At 38.6% G+C, this 24,190-nt stretch overlaps 1 long non-coding RNA gene across 3 annotated transcripts; it reads left to right on the plus strand.

Annotated features, from left to right (window-relative positions):
* The first annotated feature begins 3,455 nt into the window (after window positions 1–3,455).
* On the plus strand, window positions 3,456–22,238 carry LOC147492897 (uncharacterized). 3 transcript variants are annotated; one of them, XR_015198083.1, is made up of 6 exons: window positions 3,456–3,615; window positions 3,700–12,966; window positions 13,061–13,200; window positions 13,963–14,400; window positions 14,700–15,378; window positions 21,599–22,238. It is a non-coding gene; the product is annotated as an uncharacterized LOC147492897 (long non-coding RNA). The 3 variants fall into 3 exon arrangements; XR_015198084.1 differs by lacking the exons at window positions 13,963–14,400; window positions 21,599–22,238 and having other exon boundaries at window positions 14,700–15,362; XR_015198085.1 differs by lacking the exons at window positions 13,963–14,400; window positions 14,700–15,378; window positions 21,599–22,238 and adding an exon at window positions 13,673–13,956.
* The last annotated feature ends 1,952 nt before the right edge of the window (window positions 22,239–24,190 follow it).

The following is a 24,190-nucleotide window of genomic DNA, read 5'->3' on the forward strand; positions in this document are numbered from 1 at the left end:
ATCCAAAGGAACCAATTCCTTTTTATTTCTTCCCATTTATACTGAAAGTGTTGAGAAATGGTTGAAAATTCACAATTAAAATGTTTGAACAAAAGGGTTTTTCCCTAGACACAGTTAACTCACTTCAATAAAATGCAATTAGCCACAAGCTTAACAAAATGTGGGGGATGATGATTTTCGAAGCAAATAAAGTTACAGAGGAAGGTTTGGAGTAAAAGAAGAACCAATCTAACTTCTGCTAAAGAGAAAGGTAACCGTCTTTCTACAGTTTATACTGACTTTAAGGAAGGAGGTGAATGGTCAAGTTAGATTGGTAACGACTTTGTATTTATCATCTATGCTAGGATGTGAATCCTTGAATATTGTCTTCCTGCTGATGCACCATTTGTTTTTATTTAATGTTGATGTTTCATTTCTTAGTTCAACTGGGTACATGTAATTGTGTATGTATTATATTATGGTTTCATGACAGTATTTTGTATTTGAGTGGTCATGGACTTGTATTCTATGAAGCACCGATACGTCCCTAAGGGTGAAGTATCCGTGTTCGATACGTGTTCGACATGGATACGCCCCGATACGCGACCGATTCGTGTCGGATACGCGATTTGGAGTATTCGATTTTATAATTAATTTTTTAATTTCCAACACACGGGGGATAGTAATCTCACACATATATAAATTTTTTTGGAACTTCAACAAAAAAAAACAAGTGAAATAAAATCCAAGTTAAGAAGAGATGCAAGAGAAGAAAGATGAAGTGAATCCAAGTTATACATGTAAGTTGCTGCTTAATGTGTTTGAATTGGTAATTTTATGAAGTAGAATTGCCATTTTAATTTGAATTTGGTGAAAAATGCTCAATTATATAATATTTATATATATATATATATATTATTCAAACGTGTCCATGATGTATCCGTGTCCTATATTTTTGAAAAATGTCGTGTACGCGTATCCGTGTCGCGTATCGGTATCCATGCTTCTTAGCTTGTATTACTTGAAACAATAATTTTAATATACACTCGGAGAAGTTTATACAATAGTCTTGAGATGTTAGTATAGTCCCACACATAGTACAAAATATCGGGATATGGCAAAATATCGACCTCTGATTTATAGATATGTATCGTGGATATATCCCCATGTGTGGGGATATATTACATTGGGGCATTTGCAAATATCATAGATATATTGAGATATATCGATAAATATCAACAAATATCGACAAATATCCACAGACTATGTGTGGGTATTTCTGACTGCAAATATCGTTGATATATCAGGATATATCGTGATATATCGACAAATATCGATAAATATCCACAAATCAACTATATTTTCTTTGAATGTGGTCATTATAAAAGTTGAATTTGATTAGTCCTTACAAGTGTGAATAATGGGGAAGATTGTGATGGGTCGAGTTTTGACTAAGCTCGCTTTGGGACAAAGCCGCCACGTGATCAAGTTTTGTGATGAACTTGAATCAAGTCAGACGTAGTTCCTCTCCTCTGTTTTATAGGTAAGTACCCAATGCTTCTCCCCTTTCCTCTGTCAACTATATACACCACAACTTCACACTACTCACATGTAGAACTCGAAGTCCCAACCTCAGCCCATCTAGAAGAAAACTTAGGTTGAAAACAGTAAAAATCCTAAATTTCAACAAACTAGATTTCTGACGGGCTTTTTTTGGGATAGCACAACTCTTTCCACAGATATCCAAAAACAACGAGGCTTTTTGCGTTGTAAAGATAACACACAGACCTTACTTCTTTATGTTTTACAAAAATTCTCAATCTCATTCTAAATATACTAAAACTAGACTTGAACACAGTGCACAGAAACTGATTTCTGACGCACTGTTTTCTGCCAACCAAACTTTGTGATACCGTATCTATCTCCACAGGACTCGCAATGTGCCAAGGCCAATTGGGTTGGAAAGCTAATACACAGGTCTTACTTTTTCATGTTTTAGCATGGGTTCGAATCTTGACCAAACTATGTGAAAACGTGGCTCCAAAACTGGTGCAGATCCTGATTTTAAGAAGACAGGTTTTTAACGATGTATCTTATCGACTGCCTAACTTTTCACACTCGTAATCAAATAAAGAAAGAATTCTTGTAAGAAAAAGCAGACCTAACAAGGTCTAAAATAAAACTTTCCCAACTCAAGAAATAAGCTCTACGCCAGGGAAGTTCAAGCATGAACACAACCGATAGCCCTTGACCAAAAACATACAAAGCCACTATATAAACCACTAGACTACCAAGAAGTCGACCCAATCATAAGTTAATATGAACTCAGAAAAATAAACTTATGTTATGATCCCAAGACCAACCTATTACATCTCACAAATATTCAAATTTTATTGTGTGAGCTAAGCCACCATATCAAAATTTCTACCAAACAGAGGGAGAAGATCAACCAACGACAATATATAACATTGTCTTCCTATAATGAAAGTAACAAATTTGAAGACTCACCTCAAACATAATCAATTCTTGTGAGAATAAAAAGGGGTAAAAGATACACATACATTCTTTAAAAGCGTGGACCAAGCAGCCATGGCATCATTTTTTTTTTTAATTTGTTTCTTGGTCTCAGGCTTTGGTTCTATTTGTGAAACTCCATCTTGCAATCTCAACTGCAATGAATGAAAGACAGAACAAACAAACAATTGGTATAAAAGGGAAGTTTAAACCGGCTCTATGGGATGTTTCTTGAAGTATGTAAATTCTTGTAAACCCCAGTTTTCCTCTAGTTGAATCATATATCACATAACAATGTTCTTCTAATCCTTGTCAGATACCTTAAGTCACAATTAATTGGATTTGAATCAGATCCTTTTAATAAACAAATATTACAACATATATAACGTGAACGTTTCTATAGAAGCATGCTTCAATTCAATAGTTCCAACAATTGCACTTGATACTAAAACTTGGAATTCATTTCAGACATAAGTACATAACTTGGTCATAGATAACGTAGTGTTTTACAAGTCAAGGAAGGGTTTATCTGAAATAGACTTATCAGCCAAAGGAAAACTTTTGACAAAATCAGAAGGTTTGCTCAAGCATAATTTCAGTCGAAACCCTTCAACAAGTAGACAGATCAAATATGAGAAAAGGAGATGAACACCTTTTTCTAGCCTTTTCTTTCCACTTTCTTTCTTTCAAATCACCGCCACCACCAACTACCACCGAAGCACAATTATATCTGCCCAAATATCGTGGATAGAATAAAAAATTTGTTATATCGTTGAAATATCACGATATATCCACAAATATCGTTGATATTTACACTAGTATTTATCCAATTGAATATCACGATATTTCTGTGCCCATTTTTAATTTCTCGATATATATCGCGATATATTGCGCTATATCGCGATATTTTGTACTATGGTCCTACATGGAAATATGGGATAATTAAAGCGTTGCGTAATAGTATATAGTATCTGGTGCTCATTGGTATTGAGTTGGATGCTCTAATATTTGAGAAATAGTATCCACAAAATTTGATTGCGCCAATGTTCGAACTCGTGTCCATGAGTCACATGTCTTGGTCTTTTTCTACTGGACCAAATGACAAATTTAATCTAGGGAATGGTACTTCGGATCTAAATACTTTGTCCAATATGATTTAATTTTTTTGAAGAATGAAAGTAATAATATATGTTTTTGATTCTATAGATTCAAACTCATATTGTGAAGCTGAGGAGACAATTGAGCTTACTGGATGCACAACCACAACAATCAAATCCAATATCTGGTTAGTGAATACAGTTTACTTCCTATGTTAGAAGGTTTCTTTCTTTAAATTTGTATATAGCCCGAAACAACAAGGGGCTACAACGGAATGATCCAGGCAGTTGAGTGCAGGTGAATCATTTTGAACCACAGAATTCTGGGGTGCAGACCTGATTAGGTACGAACACAGACAATATTGTAAAGATTGTGATGTTGATGTTAATTTCCAAAATGTTCATATGATATATGTCTATCTCCATTGTGGAAGAGCTGACTGTCAATTTGGTTTTGTATCAAATTACAAATGGAAGAGGATCTATTGGTTGATCTCTGATCCACAATGAGTCTTTATTTCGTTTGACTAGTTTGCTTGTTTATAAGCGTGTGTTTTGTTTTTGGGTACTATTTCCAAAAATTCCAATATGAAATGTGTTGCATTTTGTTGTAGGGTGCGCTAAAATTAGAGAAGGATTTGTTGACTTATTATCAGTAAAATTATGTCATGTACATGGCTATGCGTTATACATATTAAGTATGCGTGTGCTTTACTTACCTGGGTGTGGTCTATATGGGCTATCAAGAAGGTCTGTGGCCTTGGTTGGGAGCCTCATGGCACTTTGGCGGAGTGCCCGCCTAACGTCTCCCTTGGGAGAGTGTACGCCATTAATATTTGGAAGGGGGGAACGAGTTTGCATGACCCTTGCTTGAAAAGAATAAATTAAAATAAAATATTATGTGATTTACTTTTTGCTCCCTCAGAAATAGAATTGTTGGTCCATATTGGCACCATGTATACACATTATACCCTCACACAGGAGTCTTCATCTTTTAACCCATGCAAACTAATTATAAGATATGTTGTTCTGCCTACGGCCCTCCCAGTCATGCAAATAGTTTTGGACAATGTAAAGCGCTTCCTTACCTTCGATGCCACACGAACTCTAGCAACCAAAATTTTTGAGTTTGAACTTTAGATTTTGTCACTGCTCGCATAAAACATCTCAGCAAGTGTCCAAAATACCAATTTTAGACTTGAGTTATATTTTTTTCGGCCAAACTTTATGACATCTTTACTGCATCCAATGATGCTTTGGATGCTACTTCCTTTTTTGATGAAGTCTCATCTCCAACACATAGGCTTGCTTCTTTTTGCTTTCGGTCTTTACACCATAAAGGTTTTAATTTATTATGTAAGTTTAAACATCCGTCTGTGGATTGTAATTGGTATTGCAGCTATTGCACAGAGAGAGAGAGAGAGAGAGAGAGTTGTCCAATGGAAAGTGATGGTTACTGAGAAAGGAAGAGGTTTCTCTTTGTCTTCTAGTACACCTCTTGAAGCGGCCCAATGGTGTGAAAATAAGGCTGCTGATTTAGCGCTTGGAAGAAGAGAGTTTGGGTTGGTTGCAAGCAAGAGGTTTGGGGATCTGGTGGTTTTCTTGAAGTTAAGGGAAATCATGTCGGTAGATTTGTTTTTCTGACTTCTTGGGGAGGAGGGTTAAGAGAGGCAAATCGATGATTTGTTGCTCTGAAATAGAGAAAGGTGGTGGGTGGAAGACTTTCAGCGGGTGTTTGCAGGAGGTATGACATGGCAGTAGAAACAATGATATGGAGCATCAACAGAGGAGGGTTATTGCTGATCGTGTTGGGGGCACAACCAGGGTGTTGGTAAGGAATAGACTAGATAGGCAGGTGCAGACGATGAAAACACGAGCCGTAGTGATTGACAATAAAAATGGGATGCGCCATTGGGAGGAGGTGACTGTCATGTTGGGTGAAATACTTGGTTTGTGAAAACTCCTTTGTTTATTCAAATAAACATAGTGAAAGCAATCTTGAAGATACGAGTGAATTCTATCCCGTTTCGAGTGGCCTTCTTTACTTGGATGGCATATCTTAGGCGCATTCAAACCATTGACAAACGAAACAAAAGAGGTATGGGTATTGAAAATGTATGCTCTCTTTGTAAGGAGGTTGAAGAGGATGTGGACCACTTATTTATTCTTTGTTTGGTGGCTAAGCGACTTTGGGAATTGTTCTTCTCTTTGTTTAATAAACCATGGAGGCGTCCAGGTGATATTAGAAAGGCTCTTGATGACGACATATTCGCGGTGGATCTTTCTTTGAAAGTCAAATGGCTAGCGGAACATATTCCCAAGGCAATAGTGTGGGGGATTTGGTTGGAACGCAATAGGAGAGTATTTGAGAACAAGGAAAAGGATATGCACAAGATTTTGGTGGATATTAAGAAACTTGTTTAATTGGTCAAGGAATGTGTCCATCCATCTTTATAGGGAGTTGAGTTTTCTTGATTTTATTTGTAATTGGGATACACTAGTGTTGTAATTTTGTTTTTGGGAGTCTTGTGGAGATGTGGTTAGCTACTCTTAATTTCTCGCTACGGGTTAGCTATCTTGTTTGTAACACTCTTATTATTATTGGGAATGAAATTTAACTTTTACGGATTAAAAAAAAAACAATCTTGGAGATGCACAGGAGTGAGGAGGCAGAGAGGATGCTCAAGATCCATGATATGTCTATCGATGGCTTGAGATTATGATTTCAGAAGTGGGAATTTGATTCTTAACCATTAAACCTGATTGGTTGAAGAAAAGGAGGAGATGGGTCAAATTTTTAGGAGTGCCGGTGCATCTATGAAATGTGGAGAGTTAAGACAGGAGGCTAGGAGAGTTAACTAGTTTGCTGACGTGGTGAGGAGGGGCACTTATAATGAAATCGGGGTTGGGACCATGGGATCAATTCAGGAAATAACTGAAAGAGGCGGACTAATTCAAAATTCTAATTTAAGATCGATTGTGGTGTGTGAGGGGAGAACTTCTGATGTCCTTGTGGGTCTGATTTGGCACCCATAATTAGCCCAATTAATGATATTCTTGTGCATGGATTTTCTTCAACATCTGGTAAGTGGGGATAATGCAGACAGGGTTGCAAACCCCATTTTAGGACCAAGTGTTGGATCGGAATCTAATTCTTTCAATTGTGTGATCGGAGACTCACTAGACCAGTAGGAAGGAGTTCGTAAAAATCAGTTTTTAGAGGCGATGGAGCATACTCATGTGGTTCATAGGGAAGGCGATCAGAATCTAATCAGTAGGAAGGATTCTTTGTTTGTGGCGATGGTTTTATGATAAAGAGAACCTTGAAGAAGACAGATGGGTTAATGATAAAGTGATAGGTATGGGGATAAATTTTGTTTTAAATCAAGAACGTAACAGACCTGAGACTGTTACTCTTCATATAGATATCAATGGATGAAGATGGAGAACATTCCTTTTTTCTGATACTACAAGTAGGAGTGTGTGGAGTTCAGTGCTGTTTTTATCTAATGAATTTTGGTATTTTAACATGAAATATGAGGGGTTCCTGCTGCAAGATAAAAATTAGTAGTTTCTGGAGAGCTGTGAGGAAATTGTGGTGGTGCTGTAAGAAACAAAAAGGGAAGAAGTACTTTAAGCCTTTATTAGTAATATTTGGGGTATATGGGAGCATAGATGAGAGTCTGGTGGTTCAATTCTAATTTGGGACACTCAAGTGATGGAGTGCAGAGAGATTAGAGAGCATATTCTCTCTTCGCAAGATTTGTCACTAATGGTGATGGTTTTGAGTGGGTTTTCAGCAATATATATGGGGCAGCAACAAATGAATATAACGATCAATTTCTTGCTGAATTAGCTGATATAGGGGGTATTGGCAGGCACCTTGGTGCTTGGGAGGAGATTTTAATCAGATTAGGTTCAGCAGAGAGAGAGAAGAGGATGCCAAATAACAAAAGAGACATGTAATATTAATCAATGTATCAATTAATAGGGATTAGAAGATTTTCAGCCAAGAGGATCGATGCTCACCTGCTTTAACGGACAAGAAAGGGTTAGAATGAGCAGAATTGATCGGTTCTTGGCTTCATCATCGTGGTAGGGGTTTGAGGATGGAGAGAGCATTGGGTTGTTTCTTCTCAGATCATCAAATAATTCTTCTTTGTAAATTGACAATGTAATATGCTTATTCGGATTATAGAACATACCTTAGTCCTACGTGGAAGAAACCCGAATATAATAAAGAATGATCACCGCGTTTGTTATTACTAGCCTCTTGAGTGTATTATGCTCATATGATTGGTTACTATAATCAATCTTTGTATCCGTGCTCAAACCCTACTCTTTAGGTGAATGGAGAAGAAGAGATTAATTGATATGAGATAGTTGTGTTTCCTTTTTCTTGTATGTTTGTGTAACCTACGGTATTTAACGAAACAAGAAATAGCTAACTCCCCTATTCTTGTGCAACAAGAAATCTTGATAGATACTATTCTATCTTATAAGATAACTCATAGTGTATTATCCTATGATCTGAAGAGTAGCTAATTAGAGATAGATCCTTGATCCATGTGGGCAGAATTAAGTGACCCGACCTATTTACATGATAAATTCATTGGAGAATAAGAGACTTTCTCCATAGCTAAGGACATGTGGGATCAACTTAAATTTGTTTTCGGTGGAACATTTACTACTAGACTTAGGAGTCTAGTTCTAAAGTTTGAGATGCTTAGGAAAGATCCCAAGGCAAACATGCTTGAGCACCTAAAGGTGATGTCAAGCATGATTCGCGAGTTAAAAGCCGCTGGAAATGTCCTTATTGATGAGTAGCAGGTCCAAGCTATAATCAGATCTATCCCTGATTCTTGGATGCATATGATGCAAATCATGACTCATAATGAGAGTATCAAGATTTTTTCTGATATTTCACGACATTGTGAGCTTGAGGCGGAGCGCCAGGAGGCGAACCGGAATGCTTCTGCCCTAATCGCATCTGGCAAGCGCAAGGGTAATAGCAAACCCAAGAAGCAAGGAGGGACTAATAAGTTGGCTCCTAAAGCAGGCATAGCCAAGCGCTGTAGAGGCAAATGTGGTGGAAAGAAAGAAATTTATATAACCAAGGTGAAATGCTACAAGTGTAAGCAGATGGGGCACTTCGCTCGTGATTGCACGAGCCGAAGCAGGTATCCATTTAGCAAAATATCTACAAATCATACTTGCCCTTGAGCTACATGCCTGGTTGCTCCTGTGTCTACAATCCATTCAGGGAGAGAATGAGCAACTAAAACATGTGTACATACACTTATGTAATGGAAGTGGATACCTGCTTCAGCTCAGTGCAATCACGAGCTAAGTGTCCCATATACTTACAGTTGTAGCATTTCACCTTGGTTATATAAATTTCTTTTTCCACCACGCTTGCCTCTGGGGCGCTTGGCTGTGCCTGCCTTGAGCCAACTTATTAACCCCCTCCCCCCTTTTATCGAGTTTGTTATTACCCTTGCGCTTTTGTCTTGTGCTCACCAAATGCAATTAGAGCATAAACATTATGGTTTGCCTCCTGGCGCTTCGCCTCAAGATCACAATGTCATGAAATATCAGAAAAATTCTTAATACTCTCATTATGAGTCATGATTTGCTTTTCATATGCATCCAAGAATCAGGGAGAGATTTGGTCACAGCTTGGACTTGCTGCTCATAATTAAAGACATTTCTAGCGGCCTTTAACTCGCGAATCATGATTGACATCACATTTACGTGCTCAGGCATGCTTGCCTTGGGATCTTTCCTGAACATCTCAAACTTTAGAATCAGACGCCTAAGTCTAGTAGTAGATGTTCCATTGAAAGCAAATTTCAGTTGATCCCACATGTCCTTAGTTGTGGAGAAAGTCTCACATTCTCCAATGAGTGAGTTCATCATGTAAGTGGTCAGGTCACTTAATTCCGCCCACATGGATCAAGGATCCATCTCTAATTAGCTACTCCCTAGATTATAAAATAATACACTAAGTTATCCTATAAGATAGAATAGTATCTATCAAGATTTCTTGTTGCACAAGAATAGGAGAGTTGGCTATTTCTTGTTTCGTTAAATACCTTACGTAGGTAACACAAACATATAAGAAAAAGGAAACACAACTACCTACAAACATACAAGAAAAAGGAAACACAACTATCTCATATCAATTACTCTTTTCTTCTCCATTCACCTAAGGAGGAGGCATGGATGCAAGGATTCATTATAGTAACCAATTCTACGAGCATAATACACTCAAGAGGCTAGTAACAACAAACGTGGGGATCATTCTTTATTACATTCGGGTTTCTTCCGCGTGGGATTGAGGTATGTTATATAATTCGAATAAGCATATTATGTTGTCTATTTACATTCTTGAAGGTAAGAAATTGTCAGCGGGTTTGAAGCCGTTCGGATTTGAGGTAATGTGGTTTGAATGCTTGGAATTGGTTCAAAAAATGGAAAAAATGTTGGAATGAAGAATGAAGTCCATTTTAACTCCAAAGCTGGATTTGAACTTTTTCATAAACTGAAGCATCTCGTAAGGGAAACTAAAAGACCAAAATAAGACAATGTTTGGGAAATTTGAGTTTAAAATCCAAGCATGCAATGAGGAATTAGCAACTTTTTAGAGGGAGGAAGAAAGTAGAGGTTTAAACTGAATGAACTGTTAAGGAGAGGAGAGTTTTATGGCGATCTCAGGAGACTATTGAGATGTGAAGCAACATATTGGAGACAAAAGGGCGAAAACACAGTTGAGAGGTGGTGGATGGGAAGAGAACACAAAATACTTCCAGTGCATGGCGAATGGCAGACAAAATGAGAATTATATGTCCAAGTTATTGGTGGGAGATAGGGTTATGGAAGAGTTTCAAGATATGGGTAAAGATATTGTAGAGTATTATAAGAGTCTGTATGAGGAGAATATGATGAACAGAGCCTTACATTACATTGCCTTTTTTTTATTGGAAAATTGTGGACAAACTCGTGCAAGCAAGCTTCAAGTTTACACTCTTTTGCTTAATATTGACCAATGACCAACTTTTATAAAGGAAAAAGTGTGGAAGATACCTCTACTAGAATGAGTCTTGAGAGTTAAGAGAAATAATGTAGGTAAGGGTTGACTTCATTCTTAAATAGATACTGAAAGGGTAGATGAATATGTCTCGCCGGAGGGTTGAGCTCTACTAAAAAAGGAAGTTGGGCTCTGGAGCTAAATCACTTTGCTATCATCATTGTTTAATTTGCCTTTTCATTCTTTTTTTTCTTTGTTAGTGGGTTTCAGTAGTATATTTTCCGAAGCTTAACAGAGGCTATTATCCTGCATCTTGTTCATTATGAGAGATTAGTACTCTGACGATATCAAAAGCAAGACATGAAACTTCATGGAAGGCCCTTCTGGTCCACTGTTTTAGTTCTCTACTTTGAAGTGTTTCGGATGTGCGTAGCAATTGGAGGGCTTCATTAACCTAGCTTAGCTGAAGGTCCACGTGTTGCTTCCTACTGTCTTGGGATGTGAGATACTGGTTGATTTTACCGGTATATAGGTATGGTGTGTGAAAGTAGGTAATCCCATCCTTTGGGATTTAATTATGTTAGAAAGAAGATTTCTTTTGAAACTTGTCGAGAGTTTGGAGAAGACTAGCCTGAGTGGAAAAGTGTCCCTTCTAATGAAGATACTTGCCAGTTTACGAATCTCGTGTCTTAATTGTCCTTTTTTGCGTTGTTGTGAAGTGCGCACCCTTTCTATTGTTTTAGAATAACATCATTAGTTTAGTATAGTTGCAAATGGTATTATTGTAGGCTTTTAAACTGAAGTGTTATATATATTAGTTTGGTGGTAGAGACTGAGATAGAGAGAAGTTAAGCGGTCAAGTATATAGTCTGTCGGGAGGGGAGGTGTTGTGAAGCACCTACGAGCTATGCCCTTTGGTTTTCTTAGGTATGCGCTTGCACCATGTTGGAGTTGCAGTTCCTTTGAGACACATTGTTTTGTATTCCTATAAGTTCTCGGTATTTGGAGTAGAGGTGTTAAAATCAATGTTGCGTTTGTTAGAGATCAAAACTCTGGAGTTTTTGTTTATTTGGAGTAGACGTGTTAAAATCAACGATGAGTTAGGGTTTAGGGAGGTTTGAGTTGAAGCAGTTTTACTCTTCTTAGTGGAATAGATGTTTCCTTCTGCAATGGTTGGTTTACTTTTTGGGTTGTTTTTATATGTCCTTTGTAATGGTAGGTTATCTCGACCTACGGTTCCTTTGATATAATTCAATTAAACTTTTACCGAGCAAAAAATAAAAAGGTCAAGGTAGAAATTTTGATGTGATAAATACTACTTAGCAGATTCTAATGTGATGAATTGCTTTGTTCAGGATACTGAGGCAAATCATCCATTTAAATAATATTGTCTGTGATTGTACTTCTGTTTCCCTACTGTGGTGTATGGTACTAGTATATGGAGTGGTATACTAGAATGCCTGGTCATTTTAGGAAGTTATCTCTACAGTGGGTTGTGGTGCAAGTGGTAACATGTTAAAAAATTTAACAACAATGATCCAAACCTGCATAGCATGAGTAACAAAAACCTTATGGAAGTACAGCATACTAGATTTTACTTTTCATTAGTTATGATTTTGGTTCTAGGTGAAAATGAAACCCTTGTCTCTGTTTCTACTGGTTTTTAGCGTAGTTCAACTACAAGATATGTTATTGACCAGACACGAAGTGATGATTGATCGTTTAAATTATTGCCTGTGTCTTTCATTTTCTTTTATTGGCAATGGATTGTCTACATGCATCTTGTTGACGTGGTACTACCGTTGTTTCAAGTGCGTCTGAACCGCTTGATTTCATTTCTAATATAAATTCTTGTCATTATTTGGTTCTATTTGTGGTTGATAAAGTCCAACTGTTCCTGTTGAGCTGGACCTGTATAATTAAATAGTAAATACTTATTTACTACAGTAATAAGTATGAAAGATAGATTTATCTACTAGCTCTTTGAAGGTATACAACATTATAATTTATAAATTTTCGTTAAGATCTATAATTTATAAACTGCTTTGTTGTACAATATGTAACACCAGTTATTCCTTGTGAACTTGCTCCTTTTAGTATCTATTTATTTATTTTTGTTTTTTGGGGTTTTTTTACTTAACCCCCCACTCTTACAATTTTTTGTTGGTATTTTGCATAATACCAATATTGCCCTTATAAAATAATTGTTGGGGTTTGTATAAACCCCCCAAATTTAGACATCGAATTTGAAATTACCAAATTTATCAAGTTTAGTCTAAATGAAGAAGATGAAGACAAAGGAGGAAGAAAAATGAGAGAAAACTGACTGAACGACCGCCCATTCTGGTGGGTTGACTATGATTTCAATGCATCATTGCAAGCCAATTACTGGAATTAGTGGGATGCTACATTATGTTTCATCTAATGTCAATGGTTGTAGGGTGTCTTGTGCAGTACATGTGGACATAGCTGTGGATCATATCTGCAAGTCCTTTGATGCTTTAAATTTTGGAATTGATATGCAACGGGTCCAGCATTCTTATATTTGAGTAGATATGAGCTGTCAGTGTCTTGTCAAAGGTAATTCCAGATTAGCTATGTCTCTTGCCTTGGGTTTCTGTTTTGGTGTAAATGATAATCCCTTTGTCTAAATAAAAGATGTGCGAAATTTTACCAAATTGGGGGAGATATAGGAAAATATCTGCATTCTTTTTCAAGTTTATGATGTGAAACTTTTCCATGATCGGGTGTACGTGATGGATGTTTAGCTTTTTCTGGTATCTTAGAAGTTTCGCTGCAAGCAACTGATATTCTCCTTTAATTTTTATGGTTTCGTAGTGAAGAAGCAACCGATTTTCTGGTAATCTATTGTGATTCACTTTTCATCCCTTAGCAGAGCCTATTGTTTTTGTTTATACATATTGCATCATTCGGTTGTTATATTTGTCTTCAGTGTCATATGGTCCCTGGGCTTTATTAGCACATAAGTGTATACTGTTACTTTTTAATTCTGCATCATTGAGTTTTAAGTAATCAGTAACCACTGCTGTAGCCAGTAGGCAGGTTAAAAAGGAGGGCCTAATAAAAGATACCAAGGGGTAGTTGGAGTTCTTGGAAATGGTTTAGTAGTCTAGCCGTTTAAAGCAGTTGGAATGATCTCACAGGACCTTACATTGTTGTCCTTATAAGGACTCTGGGAGGCAAGAGTAACATGGCTTTCATGTGCTATACCTAAGGCATGGTCACCATCAAAACCAGATATATATTTGTTGCTTAGCTATTATAGTTGGTGTCTCTCAATGAAAATGGTAGGCCAACAACCCTATTTCTTTTCTCAAGTAGAAGAACTTACTCAATTTCCCTGGCAAGATACAAGTGCCTTACAGTGCAACTAACTCATGTGGGTTGAGAGATCTCTCCGAGGACAGTAAGGAACGTAGCGAGATATATGACGGTCTTCCTTTTGGATCAACGAAAGATGAAGGAACAATTATTGATCCTTCTGTTTCAAGCACTCTCTTAGATAGATTTGGTTCACTGGGAAATGCCAGTTTAAGAATCAAATTTTTTTTGTGGGGTTCAGTTCTAGCCAGGATATTCAGTCTCAAATCACGACAGTTAGCCTTGCTGATTCTCATGGTTTCTATCTGCGAGAGTTTCAAGACAACTCTGGTGGTACTTCTTCAAGCAATGTGGATTTTGATGAGTCCAGCCTTTTCCATCAAGGTGCACCATGGAAACAAGTATCTCCATTCTCCACCTCTAAGAACATATCCCAAGGTGTGATTGAGACTGACTAATAAATTTATATATTTAGTAAGTTAGTAATGCATGATGATGTATTTCATGCATTAGAATATTCCTAATAATCATTTAGGGCAACACCGCCACACCGCCCCCCACCCCAACTCACCCACTCACACACACACACAAACACCTCTCTCTTTCTCTCCCCTCTTCGCCCCTTTTCTACTCCATTGTCCGTGGCACAGCAGAAGAGCTTAAATTGATTCTGATTCTGGGTCCTGTACTCGTCCTTTGATAAATTGACATTAACTACTAGTATTATCAATTCACAGGTACAAAAAACTGGGTCAGTTGGGAGGTAGATCGATGTTACCCGATATAACAGCTATGAGGAGCTACGATCTGCAATTGCCTGCATGTTCGGTCTTGAAGGACTGCTTGATGCTCCAAGAGGCTCTGAATAGAAACTTGTTTATGTGGATTATGAGTATGATGTTCTTATTGTAGGGGATGATCCATGGGAGTAAGTCTCTATTTCCTCATATTAATAATGAAGGCAATAGCCATCATTACAATCATATAGCAGGCTTGCAGTGCTCTTAATTATAGTGAAAAGAATTATTAATCTAGAACCCTCCTGATGGGAATTGATTTCAAACAAAATAGAGGTAATACGGGCTGAGTTATTGCAGTATATTAGACAGACAACAGAACCTAAACTCCATATAGGTTCACCTGTAGCTTTTTTTGTTAGTTGAAAACAGCAGTTAAGCACGTGTAAGATCATCCACTTTGGTTAGCGGTCTTAAAGTGCTGTCTCGATTCTTTGATTAAATCGTTTTTTTTTGTCCGTAGCATTATAATTCTATCGCCCTCTGTAGGAATACTTTGGTGTTCTAGTGGTTGACGATGCCACGGCTTTATCAGCTGTCATAACTTGCTTTTGGAACAAGTTTGTTGTCAAGTTTAAATTGTTTAGCAACCCTTTTTCTCGATTCCAGTGTTCCTATTGTAAGAATTGCTCCTTCCACGTTTTTTTACCAGTTCACTCATGAGCAAGTCCTTTTTCACAAGAAGAGTTATGTTCAATTCACGCAACTCTTCCTCCAGTTCCCCTCGTATCAACCTTTGCCTGAAAAGAACCGAACCAAGCAAATAAGAAAATATTAAAGCTCAAACAACTATTAAAGAATTGCTATTGATCTGTAATAATGTACTGCAGTAACTGTTCAAGGACATAAATTAATCTCATTACAGTCTAACTAAGAATTAATATATTAAAAACATTCGAAACACTGTTCAAGGATATAACTAAGAAATAACTAGGAGGTAACTATAATATATTAACTAGATAGTAACTAGATAATTGTCTAACTAAGAATGACATAAAAGACCTACATACAATTATTGTACATATTTCCATTTAGAACATTGTGCTTCTCACCTATTAACTTAGGATTGGTGTCTAGTGGCAAACCAGAGCGTGAGAGAATAATATTCACATCTAATGAATATCATACACATGTCCAGCACAATAGAATTAACAACCAACTTGAAGTCCTCATCCTCCTAGTTCACTTCATAGTGACTCAAGACAGGCAAGCGACCGAATCAGTTCACCACCAGTTCGATGTCCCCTCTAGCATTCGACATGTGAGCTCGCTTCATAGTGACTTGAGTCGAATAGACGATGTCGCCCAGGAGCGACCTTAATAGCGCTCACTCCTCTCATAACAGCTTGTAACGCATGTCTTTACTATAGCCATCAAGACAGGAGCTTCAGGCACGCATCACAATAAATAGCCTTAATTTGCCATCACGGCTCGCGAGTGACCTGAAGACCTGGATCTAACCTGACACAGGAAAGCACGAGGCACGGGCATCTTACCTATATAAAGAGGAAGGAGGAGGAACTATGTCTGATCAAATTCAAGTTCTCCCCAAAGAGAGAACTTGATACGTAGGCAGTTTGTCCATACGAACTCGGTCAAATCCAACCCCAAACATCATCTTCACCATAAATTGCCTACATTTGTGAGGTTAACCAAACATAACATTTACATTGGCGCCGTCTGTGGCTCGATTTCTTGAGTTCACAACCATTCAATCAGAAAACCTTCAAACAAATCTCAAGCTCACGAAGCATGGACAGCCTACAAGAACAAATGAAGAATATGGCCGCCCAGATAGGAACCATGAACAACAGCATCACCCTCTTACAACAGGAAAATGTCGCACTCAAAAGTCAGGTGGCAGCCCAGAACCCCAACGGAGTCATTGCTGAGAATGGTATTAACGAAGTGAACCAGCAAATCAACGAGCTATCCCAGTGAATTGACCAGAGTACTGTGAAAAGACACAACTCAGATCGTCCAGAAGATGCTGAAAACTTATCGAGCATCCCCATTCACACCAGAGGTAATCAATAAGCCCTCCCCGCACGATTTCATTCAGCCACGCTTTGCCATGTATGATGGCAGTACGTGTCTCGGTCAACATGTAGCTCGCTACATCCAGAGCCTCGCACTCTACAGTGCGCAAGAGTTCAACTGCTTGCAATGCCGCTTGTTTCCTGTAAGTCTGAAAGGAGCCCCGACTGGTTCTACTCACTGGAGCCAAACTCCATCGATCACTTCGAGAAGCTAACCGACCAGTTCGCTAATCATTACGTCCACAACAGACGTAAGAAAAATGACGTCAACTCACTCTTCATGTTGTCTCAGAAGAAAGACGAGTCAATCCGCTCCTTCTTAGGATGATTCAAGATAGACTTGTTGTCTATAGAAAGTGACCTCCAAGAGTCCTTTGCAACCTTGGCATTCACCAAGGCAATCCGGAAAAACACCTGGCTATACAGGTCGCTCATGAAGGAGCATCCTGAAAAACTGGAAGACTTGTACACTCGCGTGTACAAATACATAAAGCTATAGGAAGCTTTAGATCACGACGGTGAACAAGAAGAAGTCGTAGCAATCTCAGACACTGCCCCGTCCTAAAAAAAGCGACCCAGACCACAAGGAAAGAAATTTGGTACCAGGACGCTACACGGTTAGCGAAGTTCATTTGTCCGACAAGATCTCCAAGCTACATACTGGAGAAAATAAAAATAGCAGCCTATTACCGACCTGAGGTAAAGCGGCCAGAAGACACACCAGAAAATCCATACTGCACTTTCCACAAAGCAAAGTGCCATGAGACCAACGAATGCCGCGGACTCAAGCACTACCTCCAAGACCTCATTAAGGCAGACCATATCAAGCAATATACTGATATTGCCGATGGCGACCTGCGCCATAAGCTCATGGCTCGCAAAGAGCGAAGCCGAACTCCTCCACGCAACCACAACCGAGATCGCTCTCGCCCTCGAGGATGATCTATGGACCGATCTCGTCATGATCGTCGCCAACATTCATCTGACAGAGATAACAACAGAACGATCAACATGATTACCTTCCAGGACAACTCTGTCACGTCCACGAGGGAGAAAAGGAGACGAGTAGGCACCCTCCAAGAAGTCTACCAGTTCTCATCACAAGCGGCTCCTGCCCCACACACAACTACTTGCAACTCTGGAGATATCACTTTCACTGAGGCCGACCTCAACAAGGTGTCCCACACAATGACGCCTTGGTGGTCAACGTCAAAATTAGCGACTAGACTATCAAGTGCAACCTGATCGACCTAAGCAGTTCGTGCAATATCCTATTCTACCGCACCCTTAAGGAGATGAACATGCCCAGGTCAGTCATGATCGATCCAATAGCCCCCCTCTATGGCTTCAACGGATCACGAGCTGACCCAATAGGAGACATCATTCTACTTGTCTCAGTTGGGTCGCACGAAGACAAGGTCAGCATCAACACGCTTCAGCGTTCTGGATGTCAACTCGTCCTAAACTGCTATTTTAGGATGTTGTTGGATCCATAAGATGCAAGCAGTTCCATCAACACTCCATCAGGTTTTATGCTTCCCTGGCCCCAGAGGCATGTTGGAGCTCAGAAGCAACCAGCTCAATGCCCACAATTGCAACCAAATCCTCTCAGTCAACAAGTCTGCTGGGGCTTCACTCAAAAACAAGGGAGAGATCGCCAAAACCAAGCTCGTAGAAGACTTCATCTCTGAAGTCAAAACCCTAGCCAAGACCCCTCAAACAATCTGCCAAAGGAGAACACTGGGGGCTTGGTCAAGGAAGTCGCTTCAAAGACTATGACCCCAGAGGTCGCCCCACCGCTTCAAGCCAAGACCCCAGAGGCCGCTCAACCGACTGAGGTGGCTACTCAGATTGAGCTGAAGGAAAATGTCAGCCTAGGAACTGAAGAGGACCCTAAGTTCGTGTATGTAGGAACTAACTTTGATCCTACTCTCAAGGCACAACTTGTAAGCTTTTTATCATTAAATAAAGATGTTTTTGCTTGGTCGTGTACATCGATGTGTCTGGAATTGATCCTAATGTTGCATGTCATAAGTTAAACATTAACCCAAATGCTAAACCAGTTTGCCAACGACCTCGAAAGTTATCCCTTAGATTTCAAAAAACAATCAATGAAGAGGTCGAAAATCCAAAAAAAGTTGGCTTCATTAGGAAGGTCAATTACCCCGAATGGGTCGATAACATAGTAGCAGTCCCAAAAAAGAACGGTACAATTCGCCTTTGCGTGGACTTTACCAACCTAAATCAGGAAACTCCTAAGGATAACTTCCCCTTATCAAGAATCGACCAACTTGTGGACCAGACCCGTGGCCACGAGCTCTTGTCATTCATGGATGCCTACAGTGGCTACAACCAAATCCCACTAGCAGAAGAAGACCAAGAGAAAACTTCATTCGTAACATAGCAAGGGATTTACTGTTGCAACGTCCTCCCATTCGATTAAGAATGCTGGAGCGACCTACCAGCGACTCATCACCGATATGTTCCAAGACATGTTAAGTGACACCATGGAAGTCTACATAGACAACATGGTTGTCAAAAGCAATGGAGATCACTTAGATCACCTCACACAAGCATTCTCCAGATTTCGGTGAACTCAGATGAAACTTAACCCTGAGAAATGCCTCTTTGGAGCGTCCTCTGGGAAGTTTCTAGGATATCAGGTCTCATAACATGGGATAGAAGCAAACCCAGATCAAATTTGAGTGTTCTTGGACATGCCCGACCCAAAAACAAAGAAGCATATACAGAAATTGTTAGGAATGGTGGTAGCTCTAAACCGATTCATATCGAGAGCATTAGACAAATGCTGACCTTTTCTACAAATTCTCAAAAAGGGCGAACAGTTCTCATAGAACGAGTAATGCCACCAAGCGTTCTCTACTCTCAAGGATTATTTGACAACACCACCTGTGCTGGCAAAACCAATTGATGGTGAAACGCCATCAGATTTAGTCGTGGTCCGACTTTGCTTATCGGGCGGCCTTCTTCAAAGGAACAGAACGCAAAGAAACCGATCTACTTCACAAGCAAGACATTGTTGCCAGATGAGAAGAACTACTCCCACATTGAAAAGGCAGTACTGACACTACTTTATTCAGTAAGGAAATTCATGCCCTACTTCCAAGCACATCCAATCAAAGTGTTCACCGACCTGCCACTAAAGAAGATCCTTCTCAAAGCCAACAAAACAACTCGCATGGCAGTATGGGCAAAAGAACTCGGTGAACACCACATTGAGTTCACCCCAAGAACCTCTCAGAAGGGTCAGGTCGTCGTTGATTCTTACCAGATTTCCCAGTTGACGACTTGAACTGGGAACCAGAAAACAACCCCCCGACCTCTAAACAATATGACCCCGCAGTATGGTCACTCTTCGTGGATGGAGCTAGCAATCCAGGTGGCAGCGGAGTCGGAGTAGTCCTAGTGACTCCAACAATGAAGCGGAGTACGAAGCCCTAATCATGGGACTCCGTATGACGTTAGAGCTCGAAGCTCAGGAGCTCAAGGTCTTTAGCGATTCATAACTGGTCGTCCTCCAGGTCGCCCATGAGTATACCACCAATGAAGGTAACCTTTCTAAGTACCTTCAAATTGTAAATCAATTATTGCCTTCTTTCAAAAAAGTCACCATACACCATTTACTACGGGAAGAAAATCGCCACGCTAGAATGAATATTCATTTCCTACGGAAGAGAATCACAGTCCTCATCCTCCTAGTTCGCTTCATAGTGACTCAAGACAGGCAAGCGACCTAATCAACTCACCACCAATTCGATGTTCCCTCTAGCATTCGACCTGCGAGCTCGCTTCATAGACACTCGAGTTGAATAGACGATCTCGCCCAGGAGCGACCTCAATAGCACTCATTCCTCTCATAACAGCTCGTAACACATGTCTTTACTATAGCCACCAAGATCGGAGCTTCAGGCACACATCACAATAAATGGCCTTAACTCGCCATCATGGCTCGTGAGTGACCTGCAGACCTGGATCTGACCTGACTCGGGAAAGCACGAGGCGCGGGCATCTTACCTATATAAAGAGGAGGAGGAACTATATCTGACCTTATTCAAGTTTACCCCCCAGAGAGAGAACTTGATACGTAGGTAGTTCGTCCACACGAACTCGGTCAAATCCAACCCCAAACACCATCTTCCCCATAAATTGCCTACATTTGTGAGGTTAACAAAACATAACCTTTACACAGAGATTCTGGTTAGCAGTTTAAAATGACTGAAAAATGCAAAAGTATACCCTTGTCTTGAGAAGAAACCAGTCACCTTTCCATTCTATATAACCAGATGGAAGAAATGATAAATAAGCCTAGCTAGCGGTTAGGAGACCAAATCAGTTTATATATAACCAGATGGAAGAAATGATGAAAATTCAAAAACCACATTGTTTTCAAAATATTTCGACAAATCAAATTGGGGGAACTGGTTTTTCACAGAGATAGCTTAGCAACACAAAATAAATCTGCAGTATGTTATGTAAGGAAGTTTCCATCAAAATGTAGCAGTGATTAAGCTTACAGAATTTACTGGATGAAGAGTTATTTAAGCATGCATTTCATCTGGGTCTTTCTCAGCCTGTAACAAAATCAATTGATATGAGTGACTTAAGAAAACAACAACCATCCTCGCTTTCCACTCCACACACACAAATGAAGATGAGTGTTAGCACGTATGATAAGAGCCCAAAACTGTAGTTTTAACCCCTTTAACAATATCGCTTTTGACCAATTATGTGATTAATAAGTAAGAGTTACTACTGTTATTGTGTTCTTGTGTATTTCAGGCATTGGAGTCGAATATGTGCAGAAATGCGCCCTTTTTGCTGGATAATGGAGCAAGGGTTGGTTGTTAAGAAGTTCTATGATTAAAAGCCAAGATCTAAGGAGAAAAAGCCCATTTAAAGCCCGATCAAAGCTAAAAAGTCAAAGTCAACGCAGCAGAAACAGCGCACAAAAGTCAACAGAACTTCCGAAGGTTGTATTTTTTGGACTCAGACCTCGAAATTGGGCCTACCTTATGTCAAAACGACTGGATCGGAAAGAGATTTCTAATGGTCCAAGTCTTGACCCAATCAAAGGAGCAGAAGTAGATGAAAAGGCTGTTTAAGTCAAATCCAGCTAAAAAGGCCTATGTGAACTGAAGAAATTGGGTTTTGGGCTCGATTTTTCGGCCCAAAACATGGCTCCTCAGCCCATGCACGAAAAAATGGATCTGGTCTCCTCCATTTTGAAGACATAAGACTTAGCTCTTAAGCATCTAGTTTTTTAGTTAGTCATTAATCCAAGAACTTGTTTTTAGATCTAGTTTTTACATTCAATTAATTAGTTTTAGAACAAAGTAGATTATTATTTAGAATCAGATTTAGTTTTATAATAAAATATTAGTTTTTCATTTCAATTTAGTTTATTGATTCAATTCTTATTTAGTTTAGTTGTCTTAAATCCATAATTAGTTGTCTTCATTGATAAATAGTTAATCATCATCTTAGTTCTAAATTAGTTTTAAATCTTGTTTTAATTCATTTTGAATCTTAGACTATTGTTAAATTAGATTATAAAGTTTAATCATTTATTCAATAATGAGTTGTTATATTTGTTCTTGTTTAAGAAATGATAGTATAATGATTCACGGCTAAAACCTCCATTAGAAGGGTTTGAATAAGCCTTGATGAAAACTTGATTGTTGTTAGCATAGAATAATTTGTAATATTCTATTCCATTCTAGAAAATAATTATTTCACCATGAGAATGGGTTTGATTGCTTCACATGCTAGTTGTTAGTTGGTAGAGATTACCATGAACACTTAGGGATTAGAAACACCAAATTGTTATGCGGAAGCATTACAATTCGGATTACGACAATTCTTCGTTAGTAAATTAAGTCGAGTTAAGGTGGAATCAAATTCTCCTAATTCTTTATCTAGATTTGAACCTTAGTATTTAAATTTCCATCATATTATTTATAACATTTCGATTACGTTATTTCCCATCGTTGTTAACATAATTAGATAATCCGTACTCTTATTGACTTTGATATAAGACTGATGATCGTAGTTAACATTGAATTCTAAAGAATTAGAAGTGGAACGAATTCTCTACTCCACTTATTGCAATAGCATCGAGAGTGTAGAAAACTTTGATAACATAAGCACAAAATAGTTTTAGTTTTACTTGTGGTTGAGTCTCGTTGCTTATTCGTAGGTAAAACTATCATTTTACATATTATCAACGTACTTGTAGTGTACGTAACATTGTGAACTTGGCACATTAACCGAGATAGAAGATTTGGGTAGTTAGGAATATGTGATGCAGCAATCTTTTACTTGAAAATTACACCTGTAGAGCCACATGAAAACAAATACATGGCTTGAACATACTTTCAGGTCTTCATAATGAAATATTCACAAAAAGTACAAATGCCTATATAACACAAAAATTTTGGACATTTGACATCCAAATTAAGTAACCATGAGGTTTTGTTATCTAAAATGCATACATAGATTAGTTTCTCACTGGAGGTAGTCCCTTACATGACTCTTGAATTTGAAAAGATTAAGTCTAATCGATCATCACAATGTCTATGATGCAACTTATGAATCATGTTTTTATACACTTCCTTCAACAAAACTATGTCTATATTTTGTACTTCATCCTTTTAACGTATTTGCTGGATAGGTAAGTAGACAAGTTAAAATAGGTAAGCTATTCTTCACTTATATCTTTGTTGGCATTGTTGTTCATATTGAAGGTAAGCCTCCGATATGTCTCAATGGTGCTATATCACTAACTCTCCCCCTATAGTTTTATGAAAAAGCCATCATACTGAATTTCTTTTCAAAAACATCTCCAGCATGACTTCTGCAACTCCAATATCCCCCAGTAGCTTTTGATTCGATATGACTAATTCCAATATTGTTGGGGATGTTGAGGTTGTCCTTCACCATGAAGCAACCAAGACCATCACCGGAGGTATATAACTTATTGTGACATATACAAAAATGGAACTGTTCATCTCTATGGCGCTGAATAGAAGATTCTAAGTAGTCTATAAACGTATGTTGTAAGAAGTGATATAACATTTAAGTATGACATTTATAGTGCCATATCTACACGTATGTGCGGATTATGATTATACACGCTATGTATGTGTGGATTATACACGCTATATAGAAAGCAATGGTTGAGAATCACACAGAAAGGAAGGTGAATACTTTGAAATCTGATAATGGTACTTAGTATACCTATGGTCCTTTCAAGGAATTATGTGCGCAATAGGGTATTGCTAGACACTGGACAGTGAGGGCCAGCATGGGTAAATAAATCACACATTGCTTAAGAAAGCTAGGTGTTTGCTTTCCAATGTCAATCTTGACAAA

Source organism: Coptis chinensis, chromosome 6 (assembly GCF_015680905.1).
Source record: "Coptis chinensis isolate HL-2020 chromosome 6, ASM1568090v1, whole genome shotgun sequence".
Lineage (NCBI taxonomy): Eukaryota > Viridiplantae > Streptophyta > Magnoliopsida > Ranunculales > Ranunculaceae > Coptis > Coptis chinensis.